This window comes from Oncorhynchus mykiss, chromosome 17 (assembly GCF_013265735.2).
Source record: "Oncorhynchus mykiss isolate Arlee chromosome 17, USDA_OmykA_1.1, whole genome shotgun sequence".
In the NCBI taxonomy this organism is placed as follows: domain Eukaryota; kingdom Metazoa; phylum Chordata; class Actinopteri; order Salmoniformes; family Salmonidae; genus Oncorhynchus; species Oncorhynchus mykiss.
Genome location: NC_048581.1, coordinates 65,075,306 through 65,090,374, shown reverse-complemented (window position 1 = coordinate 65,090,374; position 15,069 = coordinate 65,075,306). Strand labels below are relative to the sequence as shown.

Below are 15,069 nucleotides of genomic sequence, written 5' to 3'. Positions count from 1 at the left end.
AAGATTGGGTCTTCCAACACCAGGACGACAAAGGCTCGATGCAGCAGGGACTTCAACTCCACAGCAGGCACCCCAAGCAGTAATGAGGCCAGCACCAGGAGACCAGTCCAGCAGTGTTAACGTCCATCTTCCAGCATTCCTGAGGAAGGAGCCAAAGATGCCCTCATACCAGCAGGGGTGAGGACATTGAAAACTACCTGCTGAGGTTTGAGCGCATGGCTAAGACGTGGCAGTGGCCTGAGGTAGAGTGGGCCTGTAGGCTTGTCCCATTGCTCACGGGCAAGGCCTTAGAGGCTTACACAGCAATGGATGAGGGGCTGGCCAATGTCTACAAGGGCTTGAAGGAAGCGCTGCTGGTGAAGTTTGACATCTCACCGGAAACCTACCGTCAACGCTTCAGAGCTGCATCAACGCCATCGGGTGAGTCACCGACAGAGACGTACCACCGCCTCAAGGGTCTCTACCGACGATGGGTTCGACCGGGGGAGAAGACACAGGACGAAATCGGGGAGGTCATCATCCTCGAGCAACTTCTACAAGTTCTACCACACGAAATTCGAACCTGGGTCCGAGAGCACGAGCCCAAGGACGGGCTTATGGCGGCCAAGCTTGCACTGCAGTATCTTAATGCACGTAAAGGGGGCCCACCACAACCTGCAGCACCCGCTCCAAGGAGTCTCAGAGACACAAGGGACATCAGAAACGCCAGAGATGGTGGAGGTAACTCTGGGGGTTATGTGTCTGGGAGGGAGGTAAGGGATCATGCAGTTCGCTCTGATGGGAGGGGTCTGACCTGTTTTTACTGCCGGCAGCAGGGGCACAAAGCTTCAATGTGTCCGCTACGTAAATCCAAGCTCTCAGGTTACTGTTATGTACCCAGAGAGGGGGATGGTGTTCAGAATAGACAGACTCGGGAAGGGTCATGCTTGGTACCTGTAAAAGTGAATGGTAAAAGTCTTACTGCAATGATTGACACCGGCAGTTCCCTGTCATTGATCAGAAAAGGTCATGTACCTGTTAATGACATTGATTATGGTCATCAGACACTGATCCAATGTGTCCATGGTGACCAGTCACAGCAGCCCACAGCTGAGCTCACAGTTGAGATTCAGGGTCAGAAATACCTCCTCAAAGTTGGGGTAATGGAGAAGCTACCTTTTGAGATGATTTTGGGGAGGGATGTGCCTGTACTCTCTGATCTGTTGGGAAGTGTGGGGGGTCAGCTATATGGGCAGTCAGTTTGCCAGTCTGATGTTCAGATGGCATGTTCAGTTGTCACTCGTGCCCAGGCCAAAGCTGGTTTACAACCTCTGCCTGACTTGTGTGATAGTCTGTGCGAGGGGGGAACCAAAGGGCCCAGAAAGTCACGCCGCCAGCGGCGTCTTGAGAAGTATGTGGGAACCCCTGTACCTGTTGCTGATGTGTCTGGGTTAGAGGTGCAATGGGATGTTCCACAAAATTTTGCTACACTGCAGAAGTCTGACGCAACCTTGAAATGTTTGTTTGACAAGGCCTTAGCTGGGGACAGTCAATCTTCATGTGGGGGGATTTACACAGTAGACAACCACATACTCTACCTTGGGTCAGAGTCAGATAGCAGGAAGTTGGTGGTGCCATCTACCTGTAGACCACTTGTTCTCAACCTTGCACATACAGTTCCATGGGCAGGCCATCTAGGGCAACATAAGACCTATCTTAGGCTAGGCTCCCGTTTCTTTTGGCCCTCCATGTATACTGATGTACAAAAATACTGCAAATCATGCCCCACGTGCCAGAAAACCAGTGCTGTCCGTAGGTCTGAACGGGCTCCTCTATGTTCACTGCCAGTTATCTCTACCCCATTCAAGAGAATTGCAATGGACATTGTTGGACCCTTGGAGAAGAGTAGTGCAGGTTACAAGTATATATTGGTGATCTGTGACTATGCTACCCGGTTCCCAGAAGCCTTCCCACTCCGTTCCATAACCACTCCAAAAATAATCAGTGCTCTTGTTCAGCTCTTCTCTCGTGTAGGAATCCCAGATGAAATCCTGACGGACCAAGGGACAAACTTCACCTCGCGACTGATGGTTCAACTCCACCGACAGCTGGGCATTAAAGGCTTGAGGACTACTCCCTACCATCCCCAAACGGATGGGCTCGTAGAGAGATTCAATCAAACGCTCAAGAACATGCTGAGGAAGTTTGTGGCTGACACTGGTAAAGACTGGGATAAGTGGTTACCCTTTCTGCTTTTTGCTTACAGGGAGGTGCCTCAGGCATCGACAGGTTTCTCGCCATTCGAACTCCTCTATGGATGGCCAGTGCAAGGACCACTGGACCTGCTGAAGAAGTGCTGGGAAGGTTCCCCAGTAGCTACCTCAGGACAGGGGATTGTCCAGTATGTCCTCCAGATGCGAGACAGGTTGGAACGGTACCGAGAGGAAGCTAGAGCAAACCTTCAGCAAGCCCAGAAGGCCCAGAAGAGAGGCTATGACCAGCACGCTCGCCACAGAGAGTTTGAGCCAGGACAGAAAGTCCTGCTCCTCCTTCCCTCGTCTACCAGCAAGCTCCTTGCGCAATGGCAAGGACCGTACCTAATCGGGAGGAAGATGGGCCCAGTGACCTACGAGGTGCTGCACCCGGACAAGGGTAAGAAGAAGCAAACCTACCATGTGAACCTTCTCAAGGCCTGGCAGGAGAAAGAGGAACTCTCCAAAGGAAAGTCCTTTCTGGTCCGCAGAGTAGAAGAGGATGAGTCGGATGGGGTCACAGAGGCATGGAAAGAACGAGCAGAAGTCATACTGGCTCACCTGGAAGAAGACAAGCAAGATGAGCTGAAGCAGCTGTTTGGCAAGTATCCGGCCCTCTTCAGTCAGAGACCAGGAAGAACCAAAGTCCTGGAACACGTCATTCGTTTGAAACCTGGCCAGAACCCTGTCCGCCAGCATCCTTACCGTGTGCCTGAGAGGCTGGTGGTAGCCCTCAAGGAAGAGGTCCACACCATGATAGAGATGGATGTTGTCGAGCCATCTTCAAGTGAATGGAGCAGCCCTATTGTCATTGTCCCAAAGAAGGATGGCTCTTTGCGCGTCTGCATGGACTTCCGTAAGGTGAATGCCATCTCCCAGTTTGATGCCTATCCCATGCCCCGCATTGACGACTTACTGGAGAGAATAGGTAGAGCTCATTACATCACCACATTGGATCTCTGCAAAGGGTACTGGCAGGTGCCCCTGGATAAACAATCCAAGGCCTACACTGCATTCCGGGCGCCAATGGGCCTGTTCCAGTTCAAGGTCATGCCGTTTGGCCTTCATGGGGCCCCTGCGACTTTCCAGAGGCTGATGGACAAGGTCCTCCAGGACTGTGATGATTACTGTGCTGCTTACTTGGACGACGTGGTGATCTACAGCCACTCCTGGGAGGAGCACATACAGCATCTTAGCAGCGTCCTGGGGAAGATCCATGAAGCAGGCCTCACGCTTAACCTCCTGAAGTGTGAGTGGGCGAAACAGGAGACAAAGTACCTGGGGTACCAGCTGGGTAAGGGTGAAGTTCGGCCTCAGGTGGAGAAAGTGGAGTCCATCAGGAATAGCCCTCAACCCAGAACCAAGACACAGGTGAAGTCCTTCCTAGGTCTGGCAGGGTGGTACCGGAGATTCATTCCACAGTTTTCGACCATCGCTGTCCCTCTGACCAACCTCACTTCGAAGGGGGCCAGCAACCCTGTGAAGTGGACTGAGGAGTGTGAAGAAGCCTTCATGACACTGAAAAAACGACTGTGCTCATTCCCTGTTCTCCAGACCCCTGATTTTAAGAAGAGATTTCTCGTGCAGGTGGACGCTTCGGCTGTAGGAATTGGAGCTGTACTGGCCCAAGGGGAGCCAAGAGAAGAGCTTCCTGTGCTGTACCTGAGTCGGAAGCTGTTGCCCAGGGAAACCAGGTATTCTACAATCGAAAAGGAGTGCCTGGCTATAAAGTGGGCCCTAGATAGCCTCTGTTACTACCTTCTTGGGAGGGAATTTGACCTGCACACGGACCACAGAGGCTCATTAATGCATATGGGCATATTGAAAGATATTGTCAGTAGTGATGTAATGTTGTAAATGTTATGTTGTGATATTGTTTAAAACCGTGTTGCAATGTATATCCTTTAGTATGTTTAGTTCATGGAAAATGTAGGTTTGTATTGTTAATTGATTAATTAATTAGGGTTAATTGTTCTGAGGGGAGGGGCTAGCCCTACAAAAGGAGCCTCTCTCCAGTCTCTAAGGAGGGCATTTTTTGGATTGAGCTGTGGATGGGGCAGCATTGTTTTTAAGCTGTCCCATAAGATAGACGTTGATGGCAGTACTGTTGTTTTTTGTTCCGGAATCACTTGTAAATAAACACCTTTGCACAGAAGAACTTTTGCGGTTCCGCCATCTTTTTATTTTGATAGAGGTTAGGTTATCCAGTTTAGCCTTCTGGCCTACTCTACGTGACAACCTGTTTCCTCCAGCATCTCCACAAGGTCCTTTGCTGTTGTTCTGGGATTGATTTGCACTTTTCGCACCAAAGTACGTTCATCTCTAGGAGACAGAACACGTGTCCTTCCTGAGCGGTATGACGGCTACGTGGTCCCATGGTGTTTATACTTGCGTACTATTGTTTGTACAGATGAACGTGGTACCTTCAGGCGTTTGGAAATTGCTCCCAAGGATGAACCAGACTTGTGGAGGTCTCTAATTTATTTTCTGAGGTCTTGGCTGATTTCTTTTGATTTTCCCATGATGTCAAGCAAAGAGGCACTGAGTTGAAGGTAGGCCTTGAAATACATCCACAGGTACACCTCCAATTGGCTCAAATGATTTCAATTAGCCTATCAGAAGCTTCTAAAGCCATGACATCATTTTCTGGAATTTTCTGAGCTGTTTAAAGGCCGTCAACTTAGTGTATGTAAACCTCTGGCCCACTGGAATTGTGATACAGAGGTGAAATAATCTGTCTGTTGTTGGAAAAAAACAAAAAACAATTACTGGTGTCATGCACAAAGTAGATGTCCTAACCGACTTGCCAAAACTATAGTTTGTTAACAAGAAATTTGTGGAGTGGTTGAAAAATGAGTTTTAATGACTCCAACCTAAGTGACTGTAAACTTCCGACTTCAACTGTATATATATAAGGTATACTGACTAGTAAGGTATATTATATATATATATATATATATATATATATATATATATATATATATATATATATATATATATATATATATATATATATATATATATATATATAAATAAATAAAGACTAACCAGTTGAATACTGTTAGTTGAAAGCTATGATGCCTTATTGATGTCACTTGTTAAATCCACGTCAATCAGTGTAGATGAAGGAGAGTACAGGTTAAAGAAGGATTTATAAACCTTGAGACATGGATTGTGTATATGTGCCATTCAGAGGGAGAACGGTCAAGACAAACTATATAAGTGACTTTGAACGGCGTATGGTAGTATGTGCCAGGCACACCGGTTTGAGTGTGTCAAGAACAGCAAAGCTACTAGGTTTTTCACGCTTTTCTGTGTGTATCAAGAATGGTCCACCACCCAAAGGACATCCAGCCAACCTGACACAACTGTAGGAAGCATTGGAGTCAACATGGGCCAGCATCCCTGTGGAACACTTTCCATACCTTATTGAATCCATGCCTCAACATTAGGAAGGTGTTCCTAATGTTTTGTACACATATTTATATTCAATAAGGTGTTGTAAAGAAATCAACAGTAAACAGTATCACACTTCTATCTCCTCCACTCCTTCCTTCCCTTTTCCTTGGCCTTTTCCTCCTCATCTGCATCATATTGCTGAGATTGTTATCATGGTCTTTACAATTACTCTTGAAATATGTCCTTGATGTATATAAAATGTTTGCTGTATTGTAGTATAGCACCACAGCTGCCCAGATTCTCATAGATTCTTATGGAGTACATCTCAATAGTCTGAATCAGCGTCCTCTCCTCTCCTCTCCTCTCCTCTCCTCTCCTCTCCTCTCCTCTCTGATAACATGATAAAAGTGAAACCAACATGAAATAAGCCAACCAGAACCAGTTCTTTAATTTTCACTCAAACTGGAGGAAAGGAGATGAGGATAAGAAACCACCACACTATTGAGATGCACCTGTTTTCTCTACTGACAATCGGGCTCTAAATGAATGCTTGTCAAATGTATCATTCTTTGCCCCTTTCCTTAAAATGCTTACATACGTTTCTGATGTAACACATTTGCTGGCAGGTGCAGACTGTGAGTTTGATGCTGTCAGAGTCAGTCCTTACAGAACATTGCCTGGAAAACACTAACATGGCTACCATGGAATTATGTGACATTGTCCAAGTCTAAGAGCTTTATACGCTTCTTGGTTGAAACCTGAAATTATGAACTCTTTTGAGGTATGGCTGTTGATGGCCTGTGGCTGTGCTGCCTCTGTGGCTGAGGGGAGACCCCTCAGGGGAGACTCCTCAGGGGACACTGCTGAGGGGAGACCCCTCAGAGGAGACCCCTCAGGGGACACTGCTGAGGGGACACTCCTGAGGGGAGACTCCTGAGGGGAGACTCCTTAGGGGAGACTCCTGAGGGGAGACTCCTCAGGGGACACTGCTGAGAGGAGACTCCTGAGGGGAAGCTGAGATCAGGCTGCCCTCTGCAGGCCAGACTGGGTGTTGCAGGTGTGTCTCCTTCTCTGACTGCTGTCCAGCAAAGGTTATCCCAGGTCATCATACTACCTTGGTGAGTGGAGGTGCAGAGTCATCCGTGCTGCTCTCATATACAAGGGCCTGCAGTTTTCTAGACAAGACTAATACTTTATTGTCCATTTTTGTTCAGATCATGGAAATTCATATTTTGCTTTTAACCCAACCCCACGAGAAACACACAGACACGCACAGACACACACACACACACACACACACACACACACACACACACACACACACACACACACACACACACACACACACACACACACACACACACAGAGGGATTGGTAGCCAGCCAGGGTCAGCCGCGATGCAGCAACATAGGTACGATTCAATCTATTCTATATGGCCATATATCTAGGGTCATTATTGTGCTGTGGCAAACCCCATTATGAAGGAATCCAAATATTGCAAACTAGGACTGGTGTGTGTGTGTGTGTGTGTGTGTGTGTGTGTGTGTGTGTGTGTGTGTGTGTGTGTGTATGTGCGTGCGTGTTTGAGTATGTGCGCTTGTGCCTTGCCACAAACCTTTCCACTTACTTTCCCAATCATGCTTCCAGAATGTCTGTGGTTGTCCTGTTGGCTGGCTTAACTTTGTCCTCCACTAGCTGTGTCCTCCACTAGCTGTGTGGTGAGAGTGTTGTTGTGCCTGGCCTCTGTTCAGACCAGGGACAACATTTTACATGAAGTGCACCATGTGCATGTGAAGGAATGATAAGTTACTATAGTATAAAAGTAGCTGTTGCAGTGAACACAGATGAACAGCACGTGTTTCTGTGAGGAGCTCCCTAAGCTCCTATATAAACCTCCACCTGTTTACCTCTCATGTGTACTCAGCAGAGGAAAGTTTAATCAACTGGTATAAATACCCTGGGAGAGACAGACACAGAGAGAGCTGTCTGTAAGAGCGTGTGAGAGCTGGTCTCTGTGAGATCCTCCTCTGTGTGAGTAGAGATACATCTAGAGGTTGATCAGTCCTCAGAGGAAGGGGGAGTTGATACAGACCTATCTATCATAGATATATGGTGTACAGCGTGGCATCGTTAGAGCATCACACTTGCTTAGCCAAGGATGTTTTATCTCTCCTATCTATCTCTCTTCCTTTCTCTCGGTCTCCACTCCAAGCTCCCACTCTCGCTCTCACGCTCTCTCACTGTAGAACTGCAGTGGTTGCTGTCTGTCTCTGTCTCTCAGTCAGTAGTGGTTGGGCTGTAGTGGAGTGGTTGCTGTCTGTCTCTGTATCTGTCTCTCAGACAGTAGTGGTAGGGCTGTAGTGGAGTGGTTGCTGTATGTCTCTGTCTCTCAGACAGTAGTGGTAGGGCTGTAGTGGAGTGGTTGCTGTCTGTTTCTGTCTCTGTCTCTCAGTCAGTAGTGGTAGGGCTGTAGTGGAGTGGTTGCTGTCTGTCTCTGTCTCTCAGACAGTAGTGGTAGGGCTGTAGTAGAGTTGTTGCTGTATGTCTCTGTCTCTCAGACAGTAGTGGTAGGGCTGTAGTGGAGTGGTTGCTGTCTGTCTCTGTCTCTGTCTCTCAGACAGTAGTGGTAGGGCTGTAGTAGAGTTGTTGCTGTCTGTCTCTGTCTCTCAGACAGTAGTGGTAGGGCTGTAGTGGAGAGGTTGCTGTCTGTCTCTGTCTCTCAGACAGTAGTGGTAGGGCTGTAGTGGAGTGGTTGCTGTCTGTCTCTGTCTCTCAGACAGTAGTGGTAGGGCTGTAGTGGAGTGGTTGCTGTCTGTCTCTGTCTCTCAGACAGTAGTGGTAGGGCTGTAGTGGAGTGGTTGCTGTCTGTCTCTGTCTCTCAGACAGTAGTGGTAGGGCTGTAGTGGAGTGGTTGCTGTCTGTCTCTGTCTCTCAGACAGTAGTTGTAGGGCTGTAGTGGAGTGGTTGCTGTCTCTCTCTGTCTCTCAGACAGTAGTGGTCGGGCTGTAGTGGAGTGGTTGCTGTCTGTCTCTCTCAGACAGTAGTGGTAGGGCTGTGGTGGAGTGGTTGCTGCCTGTCTCTCTCTCTCAGACAGTAGTGGTAGGGCTGTAGTGGAGTGGTTGCTGTCTGTCTCTCTCTCTCAGACAGTAGTGGTAGGGCTGTAGTGGAGTGGTTGCTGTCTGTCTCTGTCTCTCAGACAGTAGTGGTAGGGCTGTAGTGGAGTGGTTGCTGTCTGTCTCTGTCTCTCAGACAGTAGTGGTAGGGCTGTAGTGGAGTGGTTGCTGTCTGTCTCTCTCTCTCAGACAGTAGTGGTAGGGCTGTAGTGGAGTGGTTGCTGTCTGTCTCTCTCTCTCAGACAGTAGTGGTAGGGCTGTAGTGGAGTGGTTGCTGTCTGTCTCTCTCTCTCAGACAGTAGTGGTAGGGCTGTAGTGGAGTGGTTGCTGTCTGTCTCTCTCTCTCAGACAGTAGTGGTAGGGCTGTAGTGGAGTGGTTGCGTGCTAAGTTGTGCAGGGCTAAGCCTGTTGGAAGCAGCGGTGTTGTGAGGACTGCGATGCCTAATGCAACACAAACACACAGTAGCTGGCGAACACACCACACTCCAGGTGAATACTCCCACGAATTATGACTTTTCCTCCTAGAGAGAGAGAGAGAGAGTTTGCGGAGTACTGAGAGCAAGACATATAGGGAATTTAAAGGACATTAAATATAAAGGAAGGGAATGGGGTGGAAAGAAATGAGTTGAGTAGAGAGAGGACGAAGATAGAGAGAGGAGTGTGTGGTAGAGAGAGGAAGAAGATAGAGAGAGGAGTGTGTGGTAAAGAGAGGAAGAAGAAGAAGATAGAGAGAGAGAGGAGTGTGTGGTAGAGAGAGGAGGAAGATAGAGAGAGGAGTGTGTGGTAGAGAGAGGAAGAAGAAGATAGAGAGAGGAGTGTGTGGTAGATAGAGGAAGAAGAAGATAGAGAGAGGAGTGTGTGGTAGAGAGAGGAAGAAGAAGATAGAGAGAGGAGTGTGTGGTAGAGAGAGGAAGAAGAAGATAGAGAGAGGAGTGTGTGGTAGAGAGAGGAAGAAGAAGATAGAGTGAGGAGTGTGTGGTAGAGAGAGGAAGAAGAAGATAGAGAGAGGAGTGTGTGGTAGAGAGAGGAAGAAGATAGAGAGAGGAGTGTGTGGTAGAGAGAGGAAGAAGAAGATAGAGAGAGGAGTGTGAGGTAGAGAGAGGAAGAAGAAGATAGAGAGAGGAGTGTGTGGTAGAGAGAGGAAGAAGAAGATAGAGAGAGGAGTGTGTGGTAGAAAGAGGAAGAAGAAGATAGAGAGAGGAGTGTGTGGTAGAGAGAGGAAGAAGAAGATAGAGAGAGGAGTGTGTGGTAGAGAGAGGAAGAAGAAGATAGAGAGAGGAGTGTGTGGTAGAGAGAGGAAGAAGAAGATAGAGAGAGGAGTGTGTGGTAGAGAGAGGAAGAAGAAGATAGAGAGAGGAGTGTGAGGTAGAGAGAGGAAGAAGAAGATAGAGAGAGGAGTGTGTGGTAGAGAGAGGAAGAAGAAGATAGAGAGAGAGAGGAGTGTGTGGTAGAAAGAGGAAGAAGAAGATAGAGAGAGGAGTGTGTGGTAGAGAGAGGAAGAAGAAGATAGAGAGAGGAGTGTGTGGTAGAGAGAGGAAGAAGAAGATAGAGAGAGGAGTGTGTGGTAGAGAGAGGAGTGTGTGGTAGAGAGAGGAAGAAGATAGAGAGAGGAGTGTGTGGTAGAGAGAGGAGGAAGATAGAGAGAGGAAGAAGAAGATAGAGAGAGGAGTGTGTGGTAGAGAGAGGAAGAAGATAGAGAGAGGAGTGTGTGGTAGAGAGAGGAGGAAGATAGAGAGAGGAGTGTAGGGTAGAGAGAGGAAGAAGAAGATAGAGGAGTGTGTGGTAGAGAGAGGAAGAAGAAGATAGAGAGAGGAGTGTGTGGTAGAGAGAGGAAGAAGAAGATAGAGAGAGGAGTGTGTGGTAGAGAGAGGAAGAAGAAGATAGAGAGAGGAGTGTGTGGTAGAGAGAGGAAGAAGAAGATAGAGAGAGGAGTGTGAGGTAGAGAGAGGAAGAAGAAGATAGAGAGAGGAGTGTGTGGTAGAGAGAGGAAGAAGAAGATAGAGAGAGGAGTGTGTGGTAGAAAGAGGAAGAAGAAGATAGAGAGAGGAGTGTGTGGTAGAGAGAGGAAGAAGAAGATAGAGAGAGGAGTGTGTGGTAGAGAGAGGAAGAAGAAGATAGAGAGAGGAGTGTGTGGTAGAGAGAGGAAGAAGAAGATAGAGAGAGGAGTGTGTGGTAGAGAGAGGAAGAAGAAGATAGAGAGAGGAGTGTGTGGTAGAGAGAGGAAGAAGAAGATAGAGAGAGGAGTGTGAGGTAGAGAGAGGAAGAAGAAGATAGAGAGAGGAGTGTGTGGTAGAGAGAGGAAGAAGAAGATAGAGAGAGGAGTGTGTGGTAGAAAGAGGAAGAAGAAGATAGAGAGAGGAGTGTGTGGTAGAGAGAGGAAGAAGAAGATAGAGAGAGGAGTGTGTGGTAGAGAGAGGAAGAAGAAGATAGAGAGAGGAGTGTGTGGTAGAGAGAGGAGTGTGTGGTAGAGAGAGGAAGAAGATAGAGAGAGGAGTGTGTGGTAGAGAGAGGAAGAAGATAGAGAGAGGAGTGTGTGGAAGAGAGAGGAGGAAGATAGAGAGAGGAAGAAGAAGATAGAGAGAGGAGTGTGTGGTAGAGAGAGGAAGAAGATAGAGAGAGGAGTGTGTGGTAGAGAGAGGAGGAAGATAGAGAGAGGAAGAAGAAGATAGAGAGAGGAGTGTGTGGTAGAGAGAGGAAGAAGAAGATAGAGAGAGGAGTGTGTGGTAGAGAGAGGAAGAAGATAGAGAGAGGAGTGTGTGGTAAAGAGAGGAAGAAGAAGAAGATAGAGAGAGAGAGGAGTGTGTGGTAGAGAGAGGAGGAAGATAGAGAGAGGAGTGTGTGGTAGAGAGAGGAAGAAGAAGATAGAGAGAGGAGTGTAGGGTAGAGAGAGGAAGAAGAAGATAGAGAGAGGAGTGTGTGGTAGAGAGAGGAAGAAGAAGATAGAGAGAGGAGTGTGTGGTAGAGAGAGGAAGAAGAAGATAGAGAGAGGAGTGTGTGGTAGAGAGAGGAAGAAGAAGATAGAGAGAGGAGTGTGTGGTAGAGAGAGGAAGAAGAAGATAGAGAGAGGAGTGTGAGGTAGAGAGAGGAAGAAGAAGATAGAGAGAGGAGTGTGTGGTAGAGAGAGGAAGAAGAAGATAGAGAGAGGAGTGTGTGGTAGAAAGAGGAAGAAGAAGATAGAGAGAGGAGTGTGTGGTAGAGAGAGGAAGAAGAAGATAGAGAGAGGAGTGTGTGGTAGAGAGAGGAAGAAGAAGATAGAGAGAGGAGTGTGTGGTAGAGAGAGGAAGAAGAAGATAGAGAGAGGAGTGTGTGGTAGAGAGAGGAAGAAGAAGATAGAGAGAGGAGTGTGAGGTAGAGAGAGGAAGAAGATAGAGAGAGGAGTGTGTGGTAGAGAGAGGAAGAAGAAGATAGAGAGATGAGTGTGTGGTAGAAAGAGGAAGAAGAAGATAGAGAGAGGAGTGTGTGGTAGAGAGAGGAAGAAGAAGATAGAGAGAGGAGTGTGTGGTAGAGAGAGGAAGAAGAAGATAGAGAGAGGAGTGTGTGGTAGAGAGAGGAGTGTGTGGTAGAGAGAGGAAGAAGATAGAGAGAGGAGTGTGTGGTAGAGAGAGGAAGAAGATAGAGAGAGGAAGAAGAAGATAGAGAGAGGAGTGTGTGGTAGAGAGAGGAAGAAGAAGATAGAGAGAGGAGTGTGTGGTAGAGAGAGGAAGAAGAAGATAGAGAGAGGAGTGTGTGGTAGAGAGAGGAGGAAGATAGAGAGAGGAAGAAGAAGATAGAGAGAGGAGTGTGTGGTAGAGAGAGGAAGAAGAAGATAGAGAGAGGAGTGTGTGGTAGAGAGAGGAAGAAGAAGATAGAGAGAGGAGTGTGTGGTAGAGAGAGGAAGAAGGGGAGGGAGAGGAAACAGTGTAAAGAGAGAGGAAGAAGAAGATAGAGAGAGGAAACAGTGGAAAGAGAGAGGAAGAAGGGGAGGGAGAGGAAACAGTGAAAAGAGAGGAAGAAGAAGATAGAGAGAGGAAACAGTGGAAAGAGAGAGGAAGAAGGGGAGGGAGAGGAAACAGTGGAAAGAGAGAGGAAGAAGGGGAGGGAGAGGAAACAGTAAAAAGAGAGAGGAAGAAGGGGATTGAGAGGAAACAGTGGAAAGAGAGAGGAAGAAGGGGAGGGAGAGGAAGCAGTATTCTGCTGTAAGTAGGAGGAGGATGGCTCTAGGAAACGTCTCTCTGTGTTGTTTTGGTACCCCTGGCTTGGGAAATAGGGGGTGGGGGAGAGCGGGATTGTTTCTAGGAAACCATACACAAAATTAATATTTTGACCAAATATTTAGGAAGAGGTCATCAGTTCATGGGGTCTGTGAAGGAAGAAACCACATGGAAAAAGTGATAAACAAGTTAGGTCCAGAAAACAGATTTTCACAAAGTCTAATTAATTTATTGTTTGAGGTTTCCGGATGTTTGTATCTAAACCAAGTAGATCAATTTAAGATTGTTCTATTGTTATATACCTCATTTGGGGTCTCTATAAGCTTCAATATGAGGTCCTAAACCCAGCATGAAAGTGCATCCTTGTAGCTGGGTGGGCTAATATAGTCAAAATGTTTGCCTTGGGGTAATGGGCCAATGGCCATGGGGTATGTTGAGCCAATGGCCTTGGGGTAATGGGCCAATGGCCATGGGGTATGTTGAGCCAATGGCCTTGGGGTAATGGGCCAATGGCCATGGGGTATGTTGAGCCAATGGCCTTGGGGTAATGGGCCAATGGCCATGGGGTATGTTGAGCCAATGGCCTTGGGGTAATGGGCCAATGGCCATGGGGTATGTTGAGCCAATGGCCTTGGGGTAATGGGCCAATGGCCATGGGGTATGTTGAGCCAATGGCCTTGGGGTAATGGGCCAATGGCCATGGGGTATGTTGAGCCAATGGCCTTGGGGTAATGGGCCAATGGCCATGGGGTATGTTGAGCCAATGGCCTTGGGGTAATGGGCCAATGGCCATGGGGTATGTTGAGCCAATGGCCTTGGGGTAATGGGCCAATGGCCATGGGGTATGTTGAGCCAATAGTAATTTGAGCGAATTGAAGTGTTGTTCTTCTCAGGCGTAATGCAAGGCATTATCGCTGGGATATGAGGTAACAACAGGGCCTATGTTAAATGTGTTTGAAAAATGTAAAAAGTGTTTGTTAGGTGAAATATATATAGATATCTTTGTTAGGGCGGCAGGTAGCCTAGCGGTTAAGTAAGGGCCAGTAACTGACAGGTCGCTGGTTTGAATCCCCCAGCTGATTAGGTGAAAAATCTGTCAATGTGCCCTTGAGCAAGGTACTTAACCTTAGTCACTCTGGATAAGAGCATCTGCTAAATGACAAATAAATAATACATTTCCCTTGACGGAGTGATGCTGAATGTAAAAAAGGGCTTCATTTACCCCACTCTGCCCGACACAGCCGAATAAATAGATAAAGATGGAAAGGACTGCGTCAGGTAGCCTAGCAGGTAGCCTAGCAGGTAGCCTAGCAGGTAGCCTAGCAGGTAGCCTAGCAGGTAGCCTAACAGGTAGCCTAACAGGTAGCCTAGCAGGTAGCCTAGCTGTTTAGTGCGGTGGGCCAGTAACTGAAGAAAAATCTGTCAATGTGCCCTTGAGCAAGGCACTTAACCTAAATTGCTCCTGTAAGTCGCTCTGGATAAGTATTACATACACACTAACACACACTCCCCAAATGTCTGGGCTAGTCTTTTCCCATGTAGCACCGTCTCACAAATACACAGCCAGAACATCAGCTTCGTAGAGCTTATCTGTCGTTTTCTCATGTGGGTTATCCAAAGTTTATTAAATGTTTCCAGGGTCAGGGCTGGGCCAGTGGCATGCCAGCAACAGCAACTGGTACTTTATGAGTACTTTCATCTGTGTGTGTGTGTGTGTGTGTGTGTGTGTGTGTGTGTGTGTGTGTGTGTGTGTGTGTGTGTGTGTGTGTGTGTGTGTGTGTGTGTGTGTGTGTGTGTAGAGGTATTGAATGCTGAGGGGACAGGTTTATGTGTTGGGAGAGATGCTGTGTCTCACTAGCTGCAATACAGCCAGACACTGATTCTCCAGTGTTCAGAAGAGGTTTCACAGCTGGATGTGTGGAGACTGTAGACCCAGACATACAGAGCACACAGCTCAAGGTTGAGGGTCTTATTGTTGTATAGCTGTAGAGGAACGTCAATGTATTTTATTGAAGGAAGAGTGGTATGTACAAATTGAGGGAAGATAATTCTTTAACTGATTAACTTTAACACGAAGAGAATGATGCAGACATTATTCTCAGGTACATGACAAAACTGAAGAGAGAAACGTGATTC

The 15,069-nt window shown here is 47.4% G+C and overlaps 1 protein-coding gene across 1 annotated transcript in view; it reads left to right on the top strand.

Annotated features, from left to right (window-relative positions):
- The window catches only part of wnt4a2 (wingless-type MMTV integration site family member 4a2), a 33,046-nt gene that overhangs the window by 12,158 nt on the left and 5,819 nt on the right, over positions 1 to 15,069 (top strand).